Source organism: Cervus elaphus, chromosome 11, assembly GCF_910594005.1.
Source record: "Cervus elaphus chromosome 11, mCerEla1.1, whole genome shotgun sequence".
In the NCBI taxonomy this organism is placed as follows: Eukaryota; Metazoa; Chordata; class Mammalia; order Artiodactyla; family Cervidae; genus Cervus; species Cervus elaphus.
In genome coordinates, this window is record NC_057825.1 from 73,257,789 (window position 1) to 73,279,715 (window position 21,927).

The window sequence follows — 21,927 nt, forward strand, 5'->3', positions numbered from 1 at the left end:
CTTCCGAAGCCCACTCTCTCCATCCCAACCCCGCTCCACTTTCCTCTCATCTCTTCATCCAAGTGCCAGGCCGTTTGGCACTTGGCACTTTGGCACATAGCAAAAACACTCAAAGTGTTCAGAAATGTTTGGTGGCTTGCAAGAAAAATCATTAGCCTTCCCGACTCCACTTATGTTTGTCTATCTCCTAGTTGCATATATGAAGGGCTTCTCCAGTGTCTCAGCGGTAAAGAATCTGCCTGCAATGCAGGAGCCACAGAAGATGCGGGTTTGATCCCTGGGTTGGGAGACCCCCTGGAGGAGGGCATGACAACCCCCTCCAGTATTCTTGCCTGGAGAATCCCATGGACACAGGAGCCTGGTGGGCTATAGTCCATAGGGTGGCAAAGAGTCAGATACAACTGAAGCGCCTTAACACATACATTATTCAGGCTACTGTAAACAAAGATTTGGCAAAGAATAATACTTAAAGGGATTGTTCAAGTATATAGGACTATTTCCCACTTTCTCAGTATTTCTCAATTAGTATGTGCTATGGATAAACTCTGGGGGACACAAGTTTTAAAAATTTTCATTTTGTGCTTTCATTTCAAAAGCAATATAAAGGGAAAAAATCAGACTTAAAAATAAACTTACTTCAGAAACTAAAGTCAGTGATTCTAAAAATGGAATCTATAATTATTTTCTTTAAAAGAGATCCATGTATTATTCCAGTTACAAACACTGCTTCACACTGAAAGGTCTCACATATGCTATGCTTGAGTTACTGGATTAATCTTAGTTCTATATCCTAGTTCTCAGTTGTACTGTAGTCACTGTACCTGATTATACAGGATATGATCCCTTATCTAAAATCCTTGAGGACAGATATATTTCAGAATTTATAGAGTATTTTAGATTTTAGAAAGGGACTACGATGTATATGTGATATATTATACAACGTGCCATTGAGGTCTGAGACAGGACCCCATAAGAAAGATGTTAATATTTCTGCAGAAAAATATACATTCACACAAGAAGGGAGTAAATAAAGGCCATAAATAGTTTTCTATCAGTTCAGATTATCTTTTACCACTCAATGGGTTAAAAGATCATTTGGTTTTCAGAGCATTCTATTAAAAACATGGAAATACAATTATAGAACCATTATCTGCTATAGACTGGAAAGCCAGATAAGTTTCATTAGAATTTCATACAGATATGATAAGGGCAAAGAGTCCTCCTTAAGGTACATGAATTTAATGTATAAACTTTGAAAGTTTTTTCCCAACTACTTAAGAGACCCTTTTTGTCTACTTATAGTTTAACAGTTGAGGATACAGATAAATTATCTCCTGTTAAGCAGGAAATATACTATAATATGAACTCTAAAATGCCAGAAATATCTAAATGCATATAGGAATTTTAAATATATTCCAAAGATAACATATTAGCTATATTGGATTATGAGTATAATGTCTTTACATAAAGTAATGTGATAAAAGAGAGAAAGAGAAGTATAAAAGTTATACTATTCAGAATGATCTCTCCTGGTCCTTCAAGAAGAAACCTTTTATTCCTACTACATTCATGGCTCTATTGTCATAGTTGTTAGTTAAATGGTAAAATAGTGTACAACTATAAAATGAAAGGCTTCTTCCTTGAGAAAGGAATGAATGCATGTAATACTGCTGCTGCTAAGTCGTTTCAGTCGTGTTGGACTCTTCGCAACCCCATGGACTGCAGCCTACCAGGCTCCTCTGTCCATGGGATTTTCCAGGCAAGAGTACTGGAGTGGGGTGCCATTGCCTTCTCCAGTATGTAATACTAGAAGATATTGAATAGAAATGTGAGGAGGCAGTACATTTGAAGTTAAAATTGTGAAAGATAAGACAATTTCATATTATCAAGTCATAAGATAGAAATCATTATTATTAATATTAGAATCTGGTGGCAGTGAAGCAGAGGGTTTAAGAGGAAGCATGAATTGTGAACAGATACTCCTGGGTTCAAATTCCAGCTCTGCTACTCAACAGACTAGAAGACCTATCAATGTAGAATTCTAACAGTACCTAGTTTCATAAGGTTGTCAGTACAAACTAAATGAGAATATAAAGGACTTAGAACAGAGGTAGAGAGTAAGGACATAATGAATACTAGCTGGTAATTATTATTACTATTATTAATTTTTAAACTATTATTAGCTTTCTTTCTAAAGCAGTATATATATAAATGTTGTATTTCTCAAATTAAAAAAAATTGAGTGTAAGATCCATAACAATATTTTATGCTTTAAAGCTTAGAAATTTTAAAGAAGTTCTAGCATTAAGGATGGGCCTCCTTTTAAACTAATGACACCCTCTGGTATGGCACAAATTAGGACTTCTCAGAAGAGTGCTGCAATAACAGTTTCATCATTTTCTTTATGATGTGACTTTCACTTCCTTTTACTGTTTCCATGAACTTTATGTTATGTCAGTCTTTTACCAGTCATGCCACATGACAGAATCTTTCTTCAAATCTTTCTAGTTTAATAATCTAAAAGAATTTAAACCATATATAAACTTTCAGAACTTTTTGAAGTTGATTGCTATTAATAGCCCCTAAAGCATTTAAGTTCCTTTATTAACAGCTCTGCCTAATGTTAACATTCTAATATATAAGAAAAGAATTTATATAAAAAAACAAATCAACTACACTACCTATGAAATAAAGTATGCTAAGCATTCAGTAGTAATGACATTCTCAATCACAGAAAGATAGAGTGGCAATATAATGCTATAACCAAAACAGGACAAGAATATAAATACATACATGCTGTTGTTTAGTTGGTAAGTCATGTCCGACTCTTGTGGTCCCATGGACCATAGCCCGTCAGGCTCCTCTGTCCATGGGATTTCCCAGGTAAGAATACTGAAGTGGGTTGCCATTTCCTTCTTCAGGTATCTTCCCGACCCAGGGATCAAACCTGTGTCTTCGGCATTGGCAGGTGGATTCTTTATTACTGAGCCACTAGGGAAGCTCCATCTACATAATAGTTTTATTTATACCTAACTAGTTCAGAATCTACTATCCTGAATCTACAGAATTCTCACCAAGTTAAAATATACAAAATAATTTCTTTCAAGATATTATTATATTGTAAGTTTCTGGATAATATCTATAGTACCTTAAAAATATCTATAGAACCTTAAAAAAATATGGACTCATGTATACAAAATTAAACAATCCCAAAAATCAGGCCCTCAGTCCAGCAATTCACATGAACATAAAAGCTTTTTAGTGTATACCTTAGTAAAATAAATCCATGGCAAATAAGGAATTAATTGCAATTAATTCAGTTCTATGAATGTGTTTAATACTTTTTTAAAGTCCTTTTCAAATTATTCTAGAGTTTCATGTTACATTTTTCAATTTTAATTAAGTTTTTATCTTGCCTACATCATAGTTCTTAGAACACTGTAAGTTACTGTTTGTGAGAAAATTTTTTAATTGTTGTAAATTTATATTTAATTCACTATATCATATAATAATTGTTTTTAGGAAATGAAGAGTAGCACTGAAAAAAAACATAAAAAAATAGCTAATTTTTGATGCGTGTTTATTTGTGTTAGTTGCTCAGCCATGTCTGACTCTTTGTGACCCCATGTACTATAGCCTGCCAGGCTCCTCTGTCCATGGAATTCTCCAGATAAGATTATTGAAGTAGGTAGTCATTCCTTTCTCCAGGGGATCTTCCTGACCCAGGCATTTAACCTGGGTCTCCTGCATTGCAGGCAGATTATTTACCATCTGAACCACCAGGAAGCAAATTTATTACAATTTATTTTTTTCTTACACTCCTGAACATCATTGAATACTTCTTTCCTCATTATACAGAAATGATAAATGAGGAAAATCATTTTGCTGTTTCTACAAAACTTTTACTACACTGGAGTGAAAAGGAACCATGCCATCTGTTATGTTCTACTAGAATTAGAAAGAAGTTGAAACCAAATCTTGAGCAATCATACTGAGAGGCCCTGAAGAAGGCTTCCAGTCAGTCCCATGCTTAAAGCAAGGGATGGATAATCTCAAGCTATATGGCAGCATCTGAACTACAAATAAAGTTGTCTCTCACCGTTTTCACCCTACTAGTCTAGCTTCCTATTTAAAATCAGTCTCACTATAAATACTTGAAACATCTAAATTCCTAAAACTTGTGACAAATGAGTATGATATTTGGTTATATTTAATTTTGTACACTTACAATATCTAATTATGTCTTTTTACATGCTCTTAAGACATTTGGAAACATTTCTATTGACTTGTCATTTTACCTCTCACCAAGAACTTACTGTTATCAGTAAATTAAACTCTTAGAAGTCTCAAAAGAGCAACCAGAGAGTAGGCCCCTTCTCAGACTTGTGGCTTTTCCATCCAGTCACCTTAAAGTAACCAATATAAAACATCATCTGACAGGCTACGGCAACCCTAGCAAGGGGAAACAAGCTGACATTCACTTAGCTCAGATGACTAAACAATGCTTTTTACAGAAAATGTCTACCACAGAGTCCAGGCATAACACAGAAATCCAAGATGTTTGTGAATTTTATCAGAATTGCCGGTCAGTTACTTCAGTTCTCTACTGTAATTTAAGCTTGCTCTCTGATTAAGATATACTATATAATAAAAGGAATTTCCATTCAATTTCCCCCTCCTTTCCTCATCTTCATCTCCTTAGGAATAAACCATTTTTATTAATTAATTATAAAATGTACCACTACTTAAGACCGGAAGCCATAGTACTACGTTTACTAGATTGACTCAGCAATACAATAAGCTTACAACAAGCTCACCATTAAACATTTTAGCAGTTTACAGATACTATTTTCAACATCTCAAGTTCATCATTTTTAAATCACGAAGACAAGTTTCTTGCTAATTTACCACACTGGTAGTAATAAAAGTGTAACACTTACTGAGCACATACTATTTGCAAGGCATTGTGTAACAAATATAATGCTAAAAACTTTAGTATTCTACTAGCTCACATTATCTGATAACTTTGGTAACTCTCAGGTAAGAAAAAAAAATAACCCATATTGAAGGAACTCACAACCTTTTCCTACAATACATTCTTTGTTTTAAGGTTCTCTGCTATAAATACTATCCATCCCATAAAATCCAATATTGAGAGTAGAGGATAGATTCAAATCCCAAAAGTATGACTGCAAAAAGACGCATGTTTGATTATAATGCTACATGATGTCACATATCCAGGACAACTGAAGCATTTCGGTCTCTGAGGGATAAAACTGCCTCTTGGTCATAGATTTAGGTGACACAGCATGTGATCCATTGTCTCTAAACAAAAAATATGTGCAGCTGCATTTTCCAGTCAAGAAAGGGAAAGGGAGGGGAGGACACAGAATACAAAAGGGTCAAAGATTTGTCTCATAGGGAAACTGTTTTTCAAATAGGGATTAAAAAAAAAGAAGAAGAAAATTGATTGAGGGAAAAACCTTTGACCAACTCATGCTAAATGGCAGAAAACACTAAAATCAGGGAGGGGAGGGGGAACTGTTGTGGTAATCTTCCACCAAATCCACTTATCTCCTAAATCAACTTGCCCAGATACAGTGTGTAAACCATGGTTCAAATGCCACTTCTATCTGAAAAAATGTGCTATTTGTACACAGTGTAGAGTTTCCATACACACTGTTGCAGTATTTGTCTTTAAAAAATTAAATTTTAAAAAGGGTCTCAGTTGTTCATTTCTTTCTTGGAGATGTTAAAATGAAGCAACAGCTTCATAAGTTAAAAAAAAAAAAAGAAAAAAGACAGAAAGGTGTTTGCTTCTAACTGGTAAAGAAACCTGATATTCTCTGTATAAAGACCAAATTACCCCCCCTTTTTTTTTTAATGAACCCTAGCACACAACCCGCCTTTCACACAGAGGAACACTGGTTTCAAAAAATAGTTCCACAATAGATCTAAGTTGAGTGAAAATTGTTTTCTCTGTTGAGAAAAATAGGATTTTCTAATAAATGCTTTTAAAGGCTTCCCTGGTGGCTCAGATGGTAAAGAATCTACCTGCAATGCAGGAGGCCCGGGTTTGATCCCTCAGCTAGGAAGCTGCCCTGGAGAAGGGAAGGCTACCCACTCCAGAATTCTTGCCTGGAGAATTCCATGGACAGTTGAAGCCTGGTGGACTGTGAGTCCCAGTCCATGGGATTGAAAGAATCAGACAAGGTAATGACAAAATAATTTGTAACTTCTATTAGTATCTAAAACACGAGTTTAGCTTACATGTTATGAAACATGATAGGAAAAAAAAGCACTACTAGCTTTTGGTGTAAATCTAGCTTACAAGACCCATCTTCTCAACCTTTGGGATGACGATCAATGTTATGTCTGAACAAAAGTGCATAAGAAGCTAAAAAAAACAGTACAGAAAAGTAAACAAAACACAAAGGGAAGGAAATACCTTTACCATGTAGAATGAGAAGTATTATCACCATATTGTAACCAGGAAGCCAACCAGCACTTCAGTTTTTCGATAGCACTGTAACTGTACTTGAAAAGCTATTTTGAAAGGAACAAAGTTTCAGAAACCTGAAAAATCAACAGATCAAATGTCCTAAAGTAAAAAGATAAATTTGGTTGGCAAGGGAATACAAACAGGTGGTATTCTTTGTCACCAAAATTTATTTCTGGGTAACATGGTTTTCATTGCTTTTGAATATAAGCCATAATTAGTCAGTCATGCAGTAAGTATACAGAGAATTAAATTGTTCAACTGAAAATAAGTGCCTTTTAAAAGCACATTCATGATCAAAATAAATTTAATAAAGGCAAACAGTGATATCTTACATTACTAATGCCCCCATAACAAATTTGGAAAGCAAAATTACAACTTAAGACTGTATATGGCTGATTTAATATACTGATTTCTTATGTAATTCTAAAAACAATACAGGGGCTCCCCCAGCAGTTCAGTGGTAAAGAATTTGCCGACCAATGCAGGAGACACAGGTTCAATCCCTGATCCCGAAAGATCCCACCCACACAACTAAGCTCGTGTACCGCAACTACCTTAGCCTGTCCTCGAGTGCTGGGAGCCTCAGCCACTGAGCCCACATGCAGTAACTACTGAAGCTCGGGCTCCCCAGGGCCTGCGCTCCACAACAAGAGGAGCCACTGCAGTAAAAAGCCTGCGCACCACAACTGCAGAGTAGCCCCTGTTCGCCACAACTGAAGTCCATGCAGCATCGAAGACCCAGCACAGTTACAAATAAAAAGGTAAACAGAAACAAAAAACCCTCACAAAAGTAATATTAACATAAAATTAAGTCCTCTTTAAAGTAGGACTAAACTAACCTTTTTTGAACACTTACTGAAGTCAGATATATTTATGTTAAATTTTTAAAGATATATGTTATTAAATAGAATATCTGCTTTCTCCTGCAACATCTGGATTGTTTACCCTCCCTACCACTATTCAGTCAAAACCCTAATATTTATGGCCTCATTTAATGACAATTCCTCCATGTAATTCCCACCTGAACTTCTCTTAGGGATTTTCAGTCTCTCCTACAATGTTCCAAATGTGTTTTTATGTCCTCTTTTTACAGTATTTATTTGTGCCAACAGCGCAAAAGAAACAATTGACATGAAATCCCTTTATAAACACTAAAGTTCTACATTATAAAGTAAATAAAATACTAATAAAACCCAGAAGAGACTAGCAAATAATGGGCTCAACACACCTAAGCAGAATACTTTAAGCAAGTACAACTTGGTTCTAACTTGCTGCCAACTAGACAAGAAACACAAAGGTAAAATTATACTTAAATTATACTGCAATGATGATATTACGTTAGATACTATGTTCCACTACGCTCTGTGATCTTTTCACTTCCTAAATTTCACTTCTCTACTTAAGAAATTTTATCACAAAAGAAAACTTTAAGACATCAATTATCGTAATTCCATGTGAACAATATGCTATTTTGAAGTTGCAAGCAAAGGAAGCCTACTGTTAATCCATTTGTATAAAGAACTACCAAAGGAAAAGTCTGACAAAATAGGGGAAATGAGCTATTAAAGGTACTGACACAGCATTAATAAACCCCCATTATGACGATAAACCCCACCGCACTCAATCCCATCCTTGGGGAAAGTTCTTATTCTGTGTTTCCACAGCACTAGAATCTATGTCTAGAAGCACATGTCTCATACTGCAATTATTTAATTACATGCATCTGATTCTTGGCATTTAACCCAATTTTTGCTCCATAATTTAAGAATGGTCCTAGGTGTATCACTGTACAGTAACCTAAATGTAGGTTAGCTTTTAAATACTGGAAAAAGCTAAAGCATTAAAAGTCAAAGCACGAACACTTGTATATGTGCAACAGAAAGGCAAGCCCATGACCCTTCACAATTTCCCAAAGGATCTTTAATAGATTCTTAAAGGTTCTCTTAACTACAAAGAAATAATCAGGGCAAAACAACAGGTTCAGAATTTTGTGACATGTACCTACAATCAGTGGACAGTATTAAGTGGCAATAATTTCAGAAGAAATGAAAGATTTTTGTTAAGATTTGGAGGGAAAAATTCATGCACACTCCCCAAATTAAATTAGGAAAATGATTTTGAGAAGATGGCAACTTCGGTGGCAACAAATTTTGATTCCTTGAAAATCTTCACATAAAAACAGAGTGAGCAACTAGAGAGCAAACCCCAAACCCATGGGATATCTACAAAACTATGTTTAACAGTCTCCCCACCAACCCCAAAATACCAAGGGCTTAAACAAATCACCAACAGTCCACAGTCTTACTTTCTATCGGTGTCTAGGTGAGAGAAGACACAGGGAAGCCATGAGCGACTTGAGAACAAAACGACAAAATAGCCAATATTTGCTGGAAACTACTGACAGACTGTTTTTACTGAATGAAAGCTGAAACTATTTCAAAAGTAGGTAAATGCAAGGAGACTACAGTAAGGCTATAGTTCCTATAAGCATGGAACAATCTAGTCTCTTTGAGCATTCAAAACTTGACATTTGGGGCTCTCTTCTAAGACAAACTCTAAGCTTAAGAGGAAGTACTAGGAATGGCAAAAAAATTAAGCAGGATAGGGAAAAAAAGAGATAAAAGAGAGTCCAGACAGAATACCAGAGTAGAACAGGGCCGGGAAATCTCAGAAAGCCATTTACCATTTTTTTTGGTTGTTGTTTCTTCTTCTTCTTTTTTTTTTTTCATTTATTTTTATTAGTTGGAGGCTAATTACTTTACAATATTGTAGTGGTTTTTGTCATACATTGACATGAATCAGCCATGGATTTACATGTATTCCCCATCCTGATCCCCACTCCCACCTCCCTCTCCACCCGATTCCCCTGGGTCTTCCCACATTTACCATTTTTAAAATCATGAACAACAACAACAAAAAAAACCAGGACTGTGAAGTTAAAAGAGCTATCAGAACCAAGCCTCCTCCTAGAAGTTTAAAAAAACTAGTTTCATGTAAAGAAATGATGAAAAGCGTTGAGGAAGAGTATCACACAAAGTTACAATAAGAGAAACAGAAAAATAGTTAAATTCAGGAGCAGGGGGGAAACAGGGACCATGGGTAAAAGTTTCCATCACACAAGATGAATATGTTCTACTAGAGATGTGCTGTACAACATAGTTCCTATAGCTAGCAATACTGTATTGTACACTTAAAATTTTAAGACGGTAGATCTCATGTTAAATGTTCTTACTACAGTACAAATACAAATGAGCTTAAAAAATTACATAAGACATGAAAAAAAAAACGTATATCAGAATTAGAAAAGCTCAGAAATTAAACAACAGAGCTCAAGAAAGAAGCTGAAATAAAAGAGGCGGGAAAAAAATCTGTTTCAGAAATGAAGACCTAAGCTAAAGAAATACGAGAAAAAATAAACGTACAAAGCTTTAGGAGAAACAGAGGATGAAAAGGAAGAAAAGTTAATCAGAAAGAAATAAAGAGGAAGCAGGCTACCCATACTGTATAAGAATACATAGTTGGGAAACTTAAGGGATTTTCAGAAAAGCTGTAATACTGGTTACTTTTTGAAGAAAGGGAGTTATGTTTTGGAGTAGGCATGTAAAAGGGCATCTAAAATGGCTGGCAAAATTCTATTCCTTAACATGAAAGATGGTTACATGAGGGTTGGCCTTAGAATAATTCACTAAGCCACACATTTCTTGGGTGGTTTTTAGCATCTACGGTTTAACAATAAAAAGCATTAAAAATTTTAGAACATAAAAAACTATCAGTTCAGTTCAGTTGCTCAGTTGTGTCTCTTTGAGACCCCATGGACTGCAGCATGCCAGGCTTCCCTGTCCATCACCATCTTCCAGAGCTTGCTTAAAACCACGTCCCATCGAGTCAGTGATGCCATTCAACCATCTCATTGTCTGTCATCCCCTTCTCCTCCTGCCTTTGATCTTTCCCAGCATCAGGGCCTTTTCCAATGAGTCAGTTCTTCTCATCAGGTGGTCGAAGTACTGGAGTTTCAGCTTCAGCATCAGGCTTTCCAATGAATATTCAGAACCGATTTCATTTAGGATGGACTGGTTGGATCTCCTTGGTGTCCAAGGGACTCTCAAGAGTCTTCTCCAACACCACAGTTCAAAAGCATCAGTTCTTCGGTGCTCAGCTTTCTTTATGGTCCAACTCTCACATCCATACATGACTACTGGAAAAACCGTAACTTTGACTAGATGGACCTTTGTCAGCAAAGTGATGTCTCTGCTTTTTTAACATGCTGTCTAGGTTGGTCATAGCTTTTCGTCCAAGGAGGAAGCGTCTTTTAATTTCATTGCTGCAGTCACCATCTGCAGTGATTTTAGAACCCAAGAAAATAAAGTCTGCCACTGTTTCCCTATCTATTTCCCATGAGGTGATGGACCAAGTGCCATGATCTTTGTTTTTATGTTACTACTTCTAGCTATCAGTACAGAACATAGTAACAAAAACATCTTGGAATAATCTTCAAAATGACTTAATAAAATTACAGGACAAACCAAGAGACAGGCTTCCCAGTGTTTCATCCTGATGTTTGGCAACCAGGACAACGAATTAGAAGTCCACCACCTTATTATACAGAACTGATATGATCTGTTTTTCACATGTAACACATGCTCTGAAAGTATTTGACATTTACTCATTCTTAGGATAAATCACAATACTTAAAACATGCAAAAGATTTTTTCCATTGAGAGATACTCTAAAACTGCCAAGAAAACTCACCTTTGAGAAAAACAAACATGGTAATTTAAAAAATAAACATAATTAAATTCAACAAGCATTCACTCAGCATATGCTATGTGTGCATGTGTGCTAGATCACTTCAGTCATGTCAGAATCTTTGTGACCCCATGTACTGTAGCCCGCCTGGCTCCTCTGACCATGGGACTCTCCAGGCAAGAATACTGGAGTGGGTTGCTATGACCTCTTCCAGGGGATCTTCCCCACCCAGGGATCGAACTAGCGTCTCCTGCATTGGCAGGCAGATTCTTTACCGCTAGTGCCACCTGGGATGCCCATGTTACGTATGAGGTGTTTACAATTCAGTTGAAAAAATAAGTAACACAGGTAAGAGAAAGCTATATACAGTAAGAGCTTTGAGAAAGGTACAAAGTACTATGGAAGAAAAGGACAGAAGAAGAAAAGGACATCCCACCTGCTTAGTATTTTAACCAGTTGCCCCTCATATTCCTCCAATTCATCTTTCCCAATACTGGCAGAATGATCTTTCAAAGACCCCAAATCCTCTTTTTAAAACACTTCACAAAATAACAGTACACAGTAGACAAGTCAAAAGCCTTACAAGAACCAGGCAGGCAACAAACAAGTAAAGCTGGTCTTCTGTAAGAAAGATGGAGACTGCCGAAAGAGGGCAGTTACTTATAAGTTTCAGCCAATCAAAGCTATGAAACCAATGCTGCCACAATATTCATTTTTTCCCAAGGGACAAAAGAACTCTAGATTTTTGTGGGAAATGTACCAACATTTAAATACTGGCAAATATGAAAAAAAAATTTTTTTTTAATATTTCAAGCCCAACAAAACACAGCTGGAGGTAAAGGTTGCAAACTTTGGCTTACAGAAATGATACTAACATTCCAATAAAGGGCCCCCACTGTCCTCAAAATTGAATAATGGTTGTCTTCAAATTCAAAGGAAACAATGAACAATTTTCTCATAATGTTTTCTTCAAACTTTAGCACCTGCTACCATTAGTCTGCTGGCAATAGCAAAAATGCAAGAAAAAACAGAAAAGGAACATTTGATAGTCACCTCAAAACTGCTTCACCTTTTTTTGGTTGTGATCAACAGTTGTGCTCATACCATTTTATACTATATACCTGGTTACATGGTCAAATTTTCTGTTCCTAAAATTGTTTCTAGATTATATGATAGAATCAAATACATTAATATATCTGTTCTTTAGCAAAAGAATGCCATGAGACTTCAGAAAAACCACGGGCCTAATAAAATCTAAAATCTTTAGCATGGTGGCTGACAATTCCATACAAAATCTGGCTTCTGTTTGCACCTATTTCACACCACCCAAGCTTCCTGAATATCCAGTGCTCTTTTACTCCTTTATGTCTTAAGATGTATTTCAGGCTCTCCACCCTATGTTTCAGAGGCTCAAAGTTCTCTCTCTAGGAGCCTCCCTTGAATTACTTAATGTTTCCAATCATGCTTCCTCACCATCCTATTTAGAGTCCTATTACAGAACTTGGGCTTCCCTGGTGGCTCAGATATATAGAACTTATTTGCTACTTCTGATTATTCACCATTATTTGCTTACTTTTCTAATTCAGGCACTAGATCAGTCATTTTCGAACTTTTGATGCTATCCCACAATAAGAAATACATTTTTATAAGAGAACCATGACATGCTCACATATATAACTGAAACAAAATGAAATAACACTTTTACCCTTACCACATACAACACACTGACATTTACTATTTGATTGTATTTTTTTAAGAAATATTGGTCACAATTTACTATATTGATTCTCTATCATTCATTTAAGAAATGCTGTACTAGAATATAAAACCTCATAGGCAGAACCAAAATACGTTCATTTTTATGTTCTGCCACACACCATAACATTTAGTAAGCAAATGTTTAAATGAGTACATAAAGCAGCATTCTGTACTAGAAAAGTAAAAGAGTAATAAGGCTTTGAAGTCAAGCAGACCCATCACCTACCAACTTACTTATGCAGTCTCTGACAAATGACTTTACCCCCTCACATCCCAAGGAATAACACTACTTATTTAATTCACTATGACAACAAAGTAGTGGCCTTCATGTCACAGAATGTGCTAAGTCATTTCATTTCTGTTTGATTCTGTTGACCCTATGGGCTGTAGCCTGTCAGACTCCTCTGTCCATGGGATTCTCCAGGCAAGAATACTGGAGTGGGTTGCCATGCCCTCCTCCAGGGGCTTTTCTCAATCCAGGAATCGAACCTGTGTCTCCTGCATTGGAAGACAGGTTCTTTTACCACTAGAACCACCTGGGCACAGAATAAGCATTGTATAAATATTAGTTTGCTTTCTCTAACCTGCATTCTTCCTTATTTTTTCCTGGGAAAGAAACATCTATCTCATCCTGGCAAACATCCATTTTTCAAACACTGCAGGTCACAGCAAAAAGAGTATGAAATTTTAAAATCTGACAGACCTGGGTTCAAACACCCAGCTCGGTATTTACATAATTTCTGTTTCTTTATAAGATTAAAATATGTCCTGCCCAGTCATTATGGAATATTATATATTCATGTGTCTAATATAATACCATGTCAGAACATAGCAGGCACTTGATAAAAGGTAGGAATTGTTGCTGTGGTTATTAGTAAGTGTTGCTCACTCAGCATAGATGAAGAATTTAACCTGAACTTTTAAGGAAGAATTGGACAGAAAAACAGGACAGACAGATGGAACAGTAAAATCTCAATTTACAAGAAATCTCTTCCTTTTTTCCTGTATTTCCTCTTTCAAGACAAATAAACCACAAGAATGTAAGTTTATCAATTTCCTCAATTCTCTACTTCTAAGGTTATATAAAAAATTCAGAATAACTGTACTCTGTGTCAAAATTCTAATTTAAATAATAAATTATGCTCAGTCAGCTGAACATTATAAAATGTGAACAGTGTAAATGTATTAGCAATGCATTTTAGAGAGAATTTCAATAAGAGTTCAATGTAAAAATGCTTTCAGTTAGCCCAGTTAGATAGAAAAAATTAACTGAAATTCTTACTCAACATATCTTTCAAACCATTTCTGAGGGGGAAAAAAAAACCTCTAAGTAGCAAAAGCAGCAAATATCTACAAAAATACAATCAAGAAGTCAAGAATTTTCTTATACAATGTGCAAACTTGTAAGATATGAAGATAATTAATGATAATTAAACTATTCTACTAACTTAATAGTACTACACCTACTTGGAGGGAATCAAAATAATTTTCCGTTTTTCATGTTGGTAGCAAAAAGATGGCTATTTTAATAGTATACATATTTAACTTTTACAATAACAGCATATTTCTACATGGCTACTTAGCTTTATTTAGCCTTTTAGGCTTACAGTAATACTATGTTTATAACTGTCAATGAAATAAGACCTATATAGGTGAGGGGATAAATTCTATTTTACGTTCACATCAGGCTGACTCCAAAAGAGTAGAATGATGTCTCTTGTTCACCACAAGAGATATACTTTAATACAGTAGATGCTCGATATACTTAAATACAGCACTTAAATACAGTAGATGCTCAATAAATATCTGTCCAAGTTTAATGTTTATTTATGGACAGGAAAATTAGGTTGAGGGAAATAAAAAATACACAAATCAAAATTAGGTCAAGGCCTTGAGCGTGAGCCTTGCTTGGCAACTTGACTCCAAAGAGCAGAGTATAAATGGGTGGGGAATGAAACCTGACAAAAACCTCAAACAAGCAATCAAAGCCTGTTAACACTGTCAATTTTTTGTTGTCAGTATGTACCCTTGATATGCTGTGATAAGAATGGCACTTCACCTCTGTCGTCTTCCTCCCTAAAACCCGTTACCCATGTCTACTCATGAGGAAAACATCAGGTAATTTTCAATTGAGGGATGTTCTATAAGATTTCTGACTGGTACTCCTAAAAACTGTCACAATCATCAAAAATAAGAAAAATGTGAGAAACTAGAATTCTGAAACAGAGAAGGACACTCGGGAAAAACAAATGAAATCTGAACTAAGCATGCAATTTAGTTCATAGTAAAGTAGCAACTTTGTTTCCTTAGTTGTAACAACTGTACCATAGTAGTGTAAGAAGTTAACAATAGGGTAAACTGGGTGAGGTATACTCTATTGTCCGGCTACTTTCTGTAATTGTAAAGCTATTCTAAAACCAAACGTTTATTTAAATTAAAAAAAAAAAGGGCAAGGCAAATAAGAAATATATGAATCAAAATCCTTTGGAAATGAATGGTGATAAATATTCTTTTGGATCCTTTATATTTGGTAGCACTCTCACAGAGTGACCTATATGCAGGTCAGGAAGCAACAGCTAGAACTGGACATGGAACAACAGACTGGTTCCAAATAGGAAAAGGAGTACGTCAAGGCTGTATATTGTCACCCTGCTTATTTAACTTACATGCAGAGTACATCATGAGAAACGCTGGGCTGGAAGAAGCACAAGCTGGAATCAAGATTGCTGGGAGAAATATCAATAACCTCAGATATGCAGATGACACCACCCTTATGGCAGACAAAGTGAAGAGGAACTAAAAACCTCTTGATGAAAGTGAAAGAGGAGAGTGAAAAAGTTGGCTTAAAGCTCAGTATTCAGAAAACTAAGATCATGGCATCTGGTCCCATCACTTCATGGCAAACAGATGGGGAAACAGTGGAAACAGTGTCAGATTTTATTTTGGGGGGCTCCAAAATCACTGCAGATGGTGATTGCAGCCATGAAATTAAAAGATGCTTACTCCTTGAAAGGAAAGTTATAACCAACAGAGATAGCATATTAAAAAGCAGAGACATTAGTTTGCCAACAAAGTTCTGTCTAGTCAAGGCTATGGTTTTTCCAGTGGTCATGTATGGATGTGAGAGTTGGACTGTGAAGAAAGCTGAGCGCCGAAAAATTGATGCTTTTGAACTGTGGTGTCAGAGAAGACTCCTGAGAGTCCCTTGGACTGCAAGGAGATCCAACCAGTCCATCCTAAAGGAGATCAGTCCTGGGTGTTCATTGGAATGACTGATGCTGAAGCTGAAACTCCAGTCCTTGGGCCACCTCATGAGAAGAGTTGACTCATTGGAAAAGACCCTAAAGCTGGGAGGGATTGGGGGCAGGAGGAGAAGGGGACGACAGAGGATGAGATGGTTGGATGGCATCACCGACTTGATGGACATGGGTTTGAGTAGGCTCCGGGAGTTGGTGATGGACAGGGAGGCCTGGCGTGCTGCGATTCACGGGGTCTCAAAGAGTTGGACACGACCTACTGACTGAACTGAACTAAACTCATACAGTGGAAATTAAGGTTTTGAACAAGTCTACAGTATTAATTATGAAGTCACATATGACCAAAGGAGATGCTCCTGCTTTTGTTTTCCAAAGCATCATTCTTAGGCCTCCACACTTCAATTAGTAACTCTGTAACAAAAAATTGTAACATTAGCTGTCACCTCCATATTGAATGAATTATCTCACACCTCTAATCTCTAGTCATTAAAGATTATATTCACCTTGATATCTTCTACTCACCTTATACTCTAACTAAACTCACCATCTTCTTGATTATGCTCCCTTTCCAAACCTCATTCTCAAAGTTAATAACTAGCCTTGCACAATGCTGTCAAATGAACCTTCCTCAAATAAGGACTTTATCCCCTCGTTCCCAGGCTTAAATGCCATCTTCTTCTTTTTTTTTTCTTTTTGGATTAAACCATGTTTAAATTCAGAAGTGATGTTTGCAAGGCCATCCATAATTGGTTATTCTTTCGTACCCTTCATGCATACTTTCAATCCATCTCTCAACCTTGTAAGTGCTGCCTTTCCTTTATTCAGAAAATAATCAAATACTCACTAAGCATCTATCTGGGGGCAGTGAGGGCTGGGGAGGGAGTCTCTTCTGGGTGGTCAAAGACTTTATAATTTTCTTGGGATGAAGAATAGGGAATCTTTTGCAAGGCTGTAGCCTTTGTTCTGATAACAGTGCCCGGCAAATGGTAGGTGCTTGAAAACTATTTATTAAAAAAAAAACACAAGGTAGTATAGAATGCTGCAACCCAAGAGAATAAGACTCTTCTGTTGGAGAGGTGGAAGGCAGGTCTAAAATGATTCCAAGGCTCTCAAGACAATTAACACTTTAACCAAGCCTCAAGTTTGAGTAGATTTTCAGTGGTTAAGAGGATGTGTGTAGGTGCATTTCCAACAGAAAAATGTTGTATCAGCCAAGGGAAAAAGAAGTAAATTGTTACACCACGTTGAAGTAGTAAATAATGAACACTTCCTGTGGAAGATAAGATGGGAGAAGACTAGGTCTGAATTTCAAAGACTCTTGAGAAGAAATTTGATATTACTCTTGATATAAGGGGTTTTGGTCAATAGAGTGATATAATCTTTAGGAAGATTAATCTAGTGGCACTAACATGAAGGTAAGACTTCTGAAAGCAAAAACCTTAATTTCTTCAAGAAGCTACCCCTCTTATCTTACTCAAACCTTCTAATTTCCTTTTCAACTCTTACAGTACCTGCCTGCATCATACAATTTAACTCCTAATTAGATCATCTCACACTGTAAACTTTTTTTTTTCACATGTATTAATCATGTCTCTTCAACCCAAGAATAAGGATCAAATCCTAGAGCACTTTTTCTTCCCTAAGAAATCAACAAGGAATTGGGCCCTTTATTCTGGAGGACCTTTTTGCAAGTATGCAAAAACCAGGTGCGAAAATGACAACAATCCAAAAGCAAGACACACATATACAAGCTGCCACAAGAACAAGATTAATCCTTGTTTGGATGGCACTTTGTAAAGTTTCATTTGATAGCCACATCCCATAACTATTAATGTAGCTATCTCCCAGCATATGTTTTCAGTGTTTCCTCCATTATATAAGTACTTTTTCATCTCATTTAGTTTTCTTTCTCAACTACGCATTGGTTTCAGCGGTCACCACACATATTCACTTCTCAATTGCATTGTCTTTTCTGCACTGAAGCCTCTCCAATCTTTTTAACTATTAGCTTCCCTGAAAACCATTATTATGGCATATTAAAATTCTAATAAATGGTGCTGCTGTAACTTCACATAACTCTAAATGTTTCCTGTGGTTTAGCACTCTTCAAATAAAAGTGATGCAAATAAAAACATGTTACAGAAATAATTCAAATTTATCAAAATATTTACAAAATTTAACATGATGAAATCAAAGATTGTATGTACTTAAAATTGTTTGTATTGATACCTAAATTCTGAAAACTCCAAACTGTCCAAATATCTATCTTCAACCTTTTTTTAACTTATCTTACTTTAAAATAATTTAATAATATATTTATTTTGTTTTTTGTTATTTTTGATCTTCAGCCCTTGGTTTCTTACTTTTATATATTTTAATCCGTTGATGTTAACATCTATACTAGCTATTAATACTTTCCCTTAAAAAAAAAAAGTGCCCATGCACAAATCAAACAAAGTATTTTATCTCTAAACAAGTATTTTCACTAGTAACAGATCTTTTCAGGTTATAATGAAACTATCAAAAAGAAATCCTCCAGAATGAGATTACTTCTGATTACATTAGAAACTTATTAACCACTCTGAAATTCAAACGGATTTTTCCCCCAGAGTTGAGAAACTCCATAATGTACTCTTCTGTTCCCCATCACTCCTTAATGGTACCTAATACTGCTTAGATTTTAAATACGAATCATCAAAACAGGAGAAGGCACCTTACACAGACTGCAAGCAAACAGGGAGAAGTCGACTTGGTTGGAACAGAGATAGAGAAGAACAATTCAGCTTTGTCCACTTCCCCATCTCAGGAAACACCAAAATGTGGGTCCAAAGCAACTGCAGGGCTACAAAGCCCCCGGCTGCCAGTGACGCCTCTGCTCTAGCGGTGCTAGGGCACTCAATTACACCCAGTCGGCCACGTGGCTGTCACAGTCAGAAGACAGGATTAACAGCGTCAACTAACCTGGAAATAACAATCGACCTCTTCCCACAACCTGAGTTGGGGTGAAAGAAAGTTGTGTGTCATTTCCTTGCACGCTAACGCTTTTTTCTATAAACAGAAAACGAAGTACAGGGGCTGCTTTAAAGAGACTTTAAAGCAGAAATCAGGTCCCGGAAAATTCCCGAGAGTGTGCCCCCAGTGAATTAAGACACGCTAACTCTCGTGAGCGGCGATGGGAACAGAGGCATTCTGCAAAGGGGCAATAGGGTGGAGTTGAGTAAAATGGAGCACTACACACATGGACGGCTTTCCCCTGACTCCCACCTTCTTCCCGGGTTCCAAACTCTCGGCTTTTGCAGCGGGGCGAACTCAGAAGAGCTGAGGGACCTCGCACACGCCCTCACGACCTCTCGCCTTCCCAGTAAAAAGAACTGAAGGGCAGAGATAGAGGGCCCAAGAGAAGCGGCGAACAGGAAGTGTCCATATTGCAGAGCAGAAACACTAACTCCCACCCCGAGACAGCACCCTCGGCGGACCCCCGGGCGCCCGCTGGAGGAAGGGCCAGAGCGTGCCGAGGTCGATCACCCCCACATCCGGGACCCAGCCCTGCCCACCCCAACGCTCGGCCGCCCGGCTGCTCAGAGTTCACTGCCGGCCGCGCCCGGCGCCTCCCCGGGCTCTACTTGGCCCGGCCCAGTCAGTCCGCCCGGGACCGGACGAGAACTCCACGCCCGGCACGTCTCGCTGCACTTCAAGCCGGGGGAGGGGGTTCCGGCAATGACTCCCGACGGGCTTGGGGCGCTTCCCTCAACAGTAGATTCACCCCGAGTCGAGCCCTAAGAGTTCTCGGGGCCACCTCCAAGCCTTTCCGAAGCGCCAGCAACACTAGCCCCGGTTTCCGCCGTGGACACCCGCTCCCGGGCCGTCATTACACCCCTCAAGAAAAACTCCTAACTCCTCACCGGGCCGCACTATCCTCAGTTCGCCACCCCCCGGGAGCCCACAAACCACCAAGCCACGCGCAAGGGAAGACTCCCCTGGCGGCGCCAATTCATCACGGGACAAAAATGTCCGGGCGCGTCACGGGACAGCCGCCTTCGCGCCCCACGCCCGGCGCCTGCCGCACGCGCTGTCTCCGAGCCCGGGAGCCGCGGCGCGGCTCGGGGCGGGGAGCACGGACGCCGGGCGGCGCCGGCTGGGGAAGGCGCCGCTCCGCTCGGGACTCACCGTCAGCTCGGCCGCCGCAGCGGAGGGGCGAGGGATGGGTAGGGGAAGACACAATATGGCAGAGCACCACAGCTGCTCTCGGCCGCTTCCAGTAGCCGCCTCCGGGAAGACGCGGCCACGAGCAGGCAGCGGCAGCTGCGGTGGCGGCCGCAGCAGTACCACATCCCCCTCCCGTTTGCTTCCTCCCCTCCCTCCGCCCTCCCCCCGCTGCCATGGCAACGAGGCGCCAAGGAGATTAGCCCCGCCTCTCCCTCCAGTCCCCGCCTCCAGAGACTCCTCGGGAGGGGGCTCCGCCAGTCCCTCCCACTCCCCTCCCACCTCCTACCCGAGGCCCAGGCCTGGGAACCGGCAGGCTGCTAAAGCGGCGGGTGGCGGAGGCAAGGGGGATGCGGTGTCCGGAAGGGCGGGGCTCGCACAGAAGGCAGGGTGGTGACGTTGTGAACCAGTCAGGTTTCGGGCTGTGGAGGGGCTGGGGAAGGCGGGAAAATGGAAAGGCCTCGCCTGTCCGGGAAGGACCTATAGGAGTGAGGCGGGGCGCGGCGCGGCCGCTGAGTGGTCGAGATGGGGAGGGGGCGGGACGCAGCTGGGCGGGGCGAGGGTGGCCGCCCGGCTGGTAAGTCAGAGAAGCTAGTGCTGCGAGTGCAGCGGCCGCCCTCGGTAACCCGAGCTCTGTGTGTTTCCTCAGGAGCTTTCCGCCATTGGCCAGGCTTTAATTGAAAGAGCTTTAGAAACGGTAAAGCACTAATAGAAATTTACAGTAGTATAACCCTCGCTTGACTGAAAGTTTATGTGGAAACTAAGCTTAAAATGTCTGAGATTTTTTTTTTAGAAAAAGGGCTTCGGAATCAGACCCAAAATTTAATAAGGAGCTCCAGAACGCGCTCTAAGTGCTATGGACTGGGCTGAATTCTTTACACGGTTACATTTTTGTAACCGTAATGCTAAAATAGTATTGCCAGGTAAAATTCAGCTGTGTCTAGTTAAAGCCGAATTTCAGCATAAGAATGTTCCATTTGAGAAATACTTCCTTGTTTGTTTTGTTTTTGTATGAAATCTGCCAACCCTCTCCTAACTCCTATTAATTCCCACTTTACAGTTAAGGAAACCGAGGCATAGAAAAATAACCTGTCAAAATGGGTAACTGACACAAGGCTCCATATTACCGTTACCACTTTGATCCTTATAATTAAAACTATGAATTCCTATACTACATCTTCAAAAACTAGAGTAGCAATACCTACCTCACAAATGTGTTGAATAGATTTTTTAAGAAAGGGTATATGAAATAGACGTGGACGGTAACTGAGGCACAGTAGGTGCTAACTGAAGTTCATTTCCTTCCTGAACAATGAACAGTATATGAGCCAGGTTCTAAGTATAAAGTGGGCAGAATATGAAACAAGCTGCCTGCTGACAATAAAACAAGCCAAGCAGTGGGGATGATAGAGATACAGAAGAATTATAGGAATCACCATATATAGTAACAAAAATGGAAAT

The 21,927-nt window shown here is 38.7% G+C and overlaps 1 protein-coding gene across 4 annotated transcripts in view; it reads right to left on the bottom strand.

Moving 5' to 3' along the window:
* FOXN2 (forkhead box N2) overlaps positions 1 to 20,828 on the bottom strand; it is a 54,629-nt gene extending 33,801 nt beyond the window's left edge. For 2 of the 4 annotated variants that reach the window (XM_043918068.1, XM_043918069.1), the window contains exon 1: positions 20,431 to 20,630. The gene's annotated coding sequence lies outside the window, so the exon portion shown is untranslated. Of the gene's footprint in view, positions 1 to 20,026; positions 20,185 to 20,430; positions 20,631 to 20,755 lie in introns of those variants that run through there. The other 2 variants (XM_043918071.1, XM_043918070.1) reach the window with 2 other exon arrangements.
* Positions 20,829 to 21,927: the final 1,099 nt, after the last annotated feature.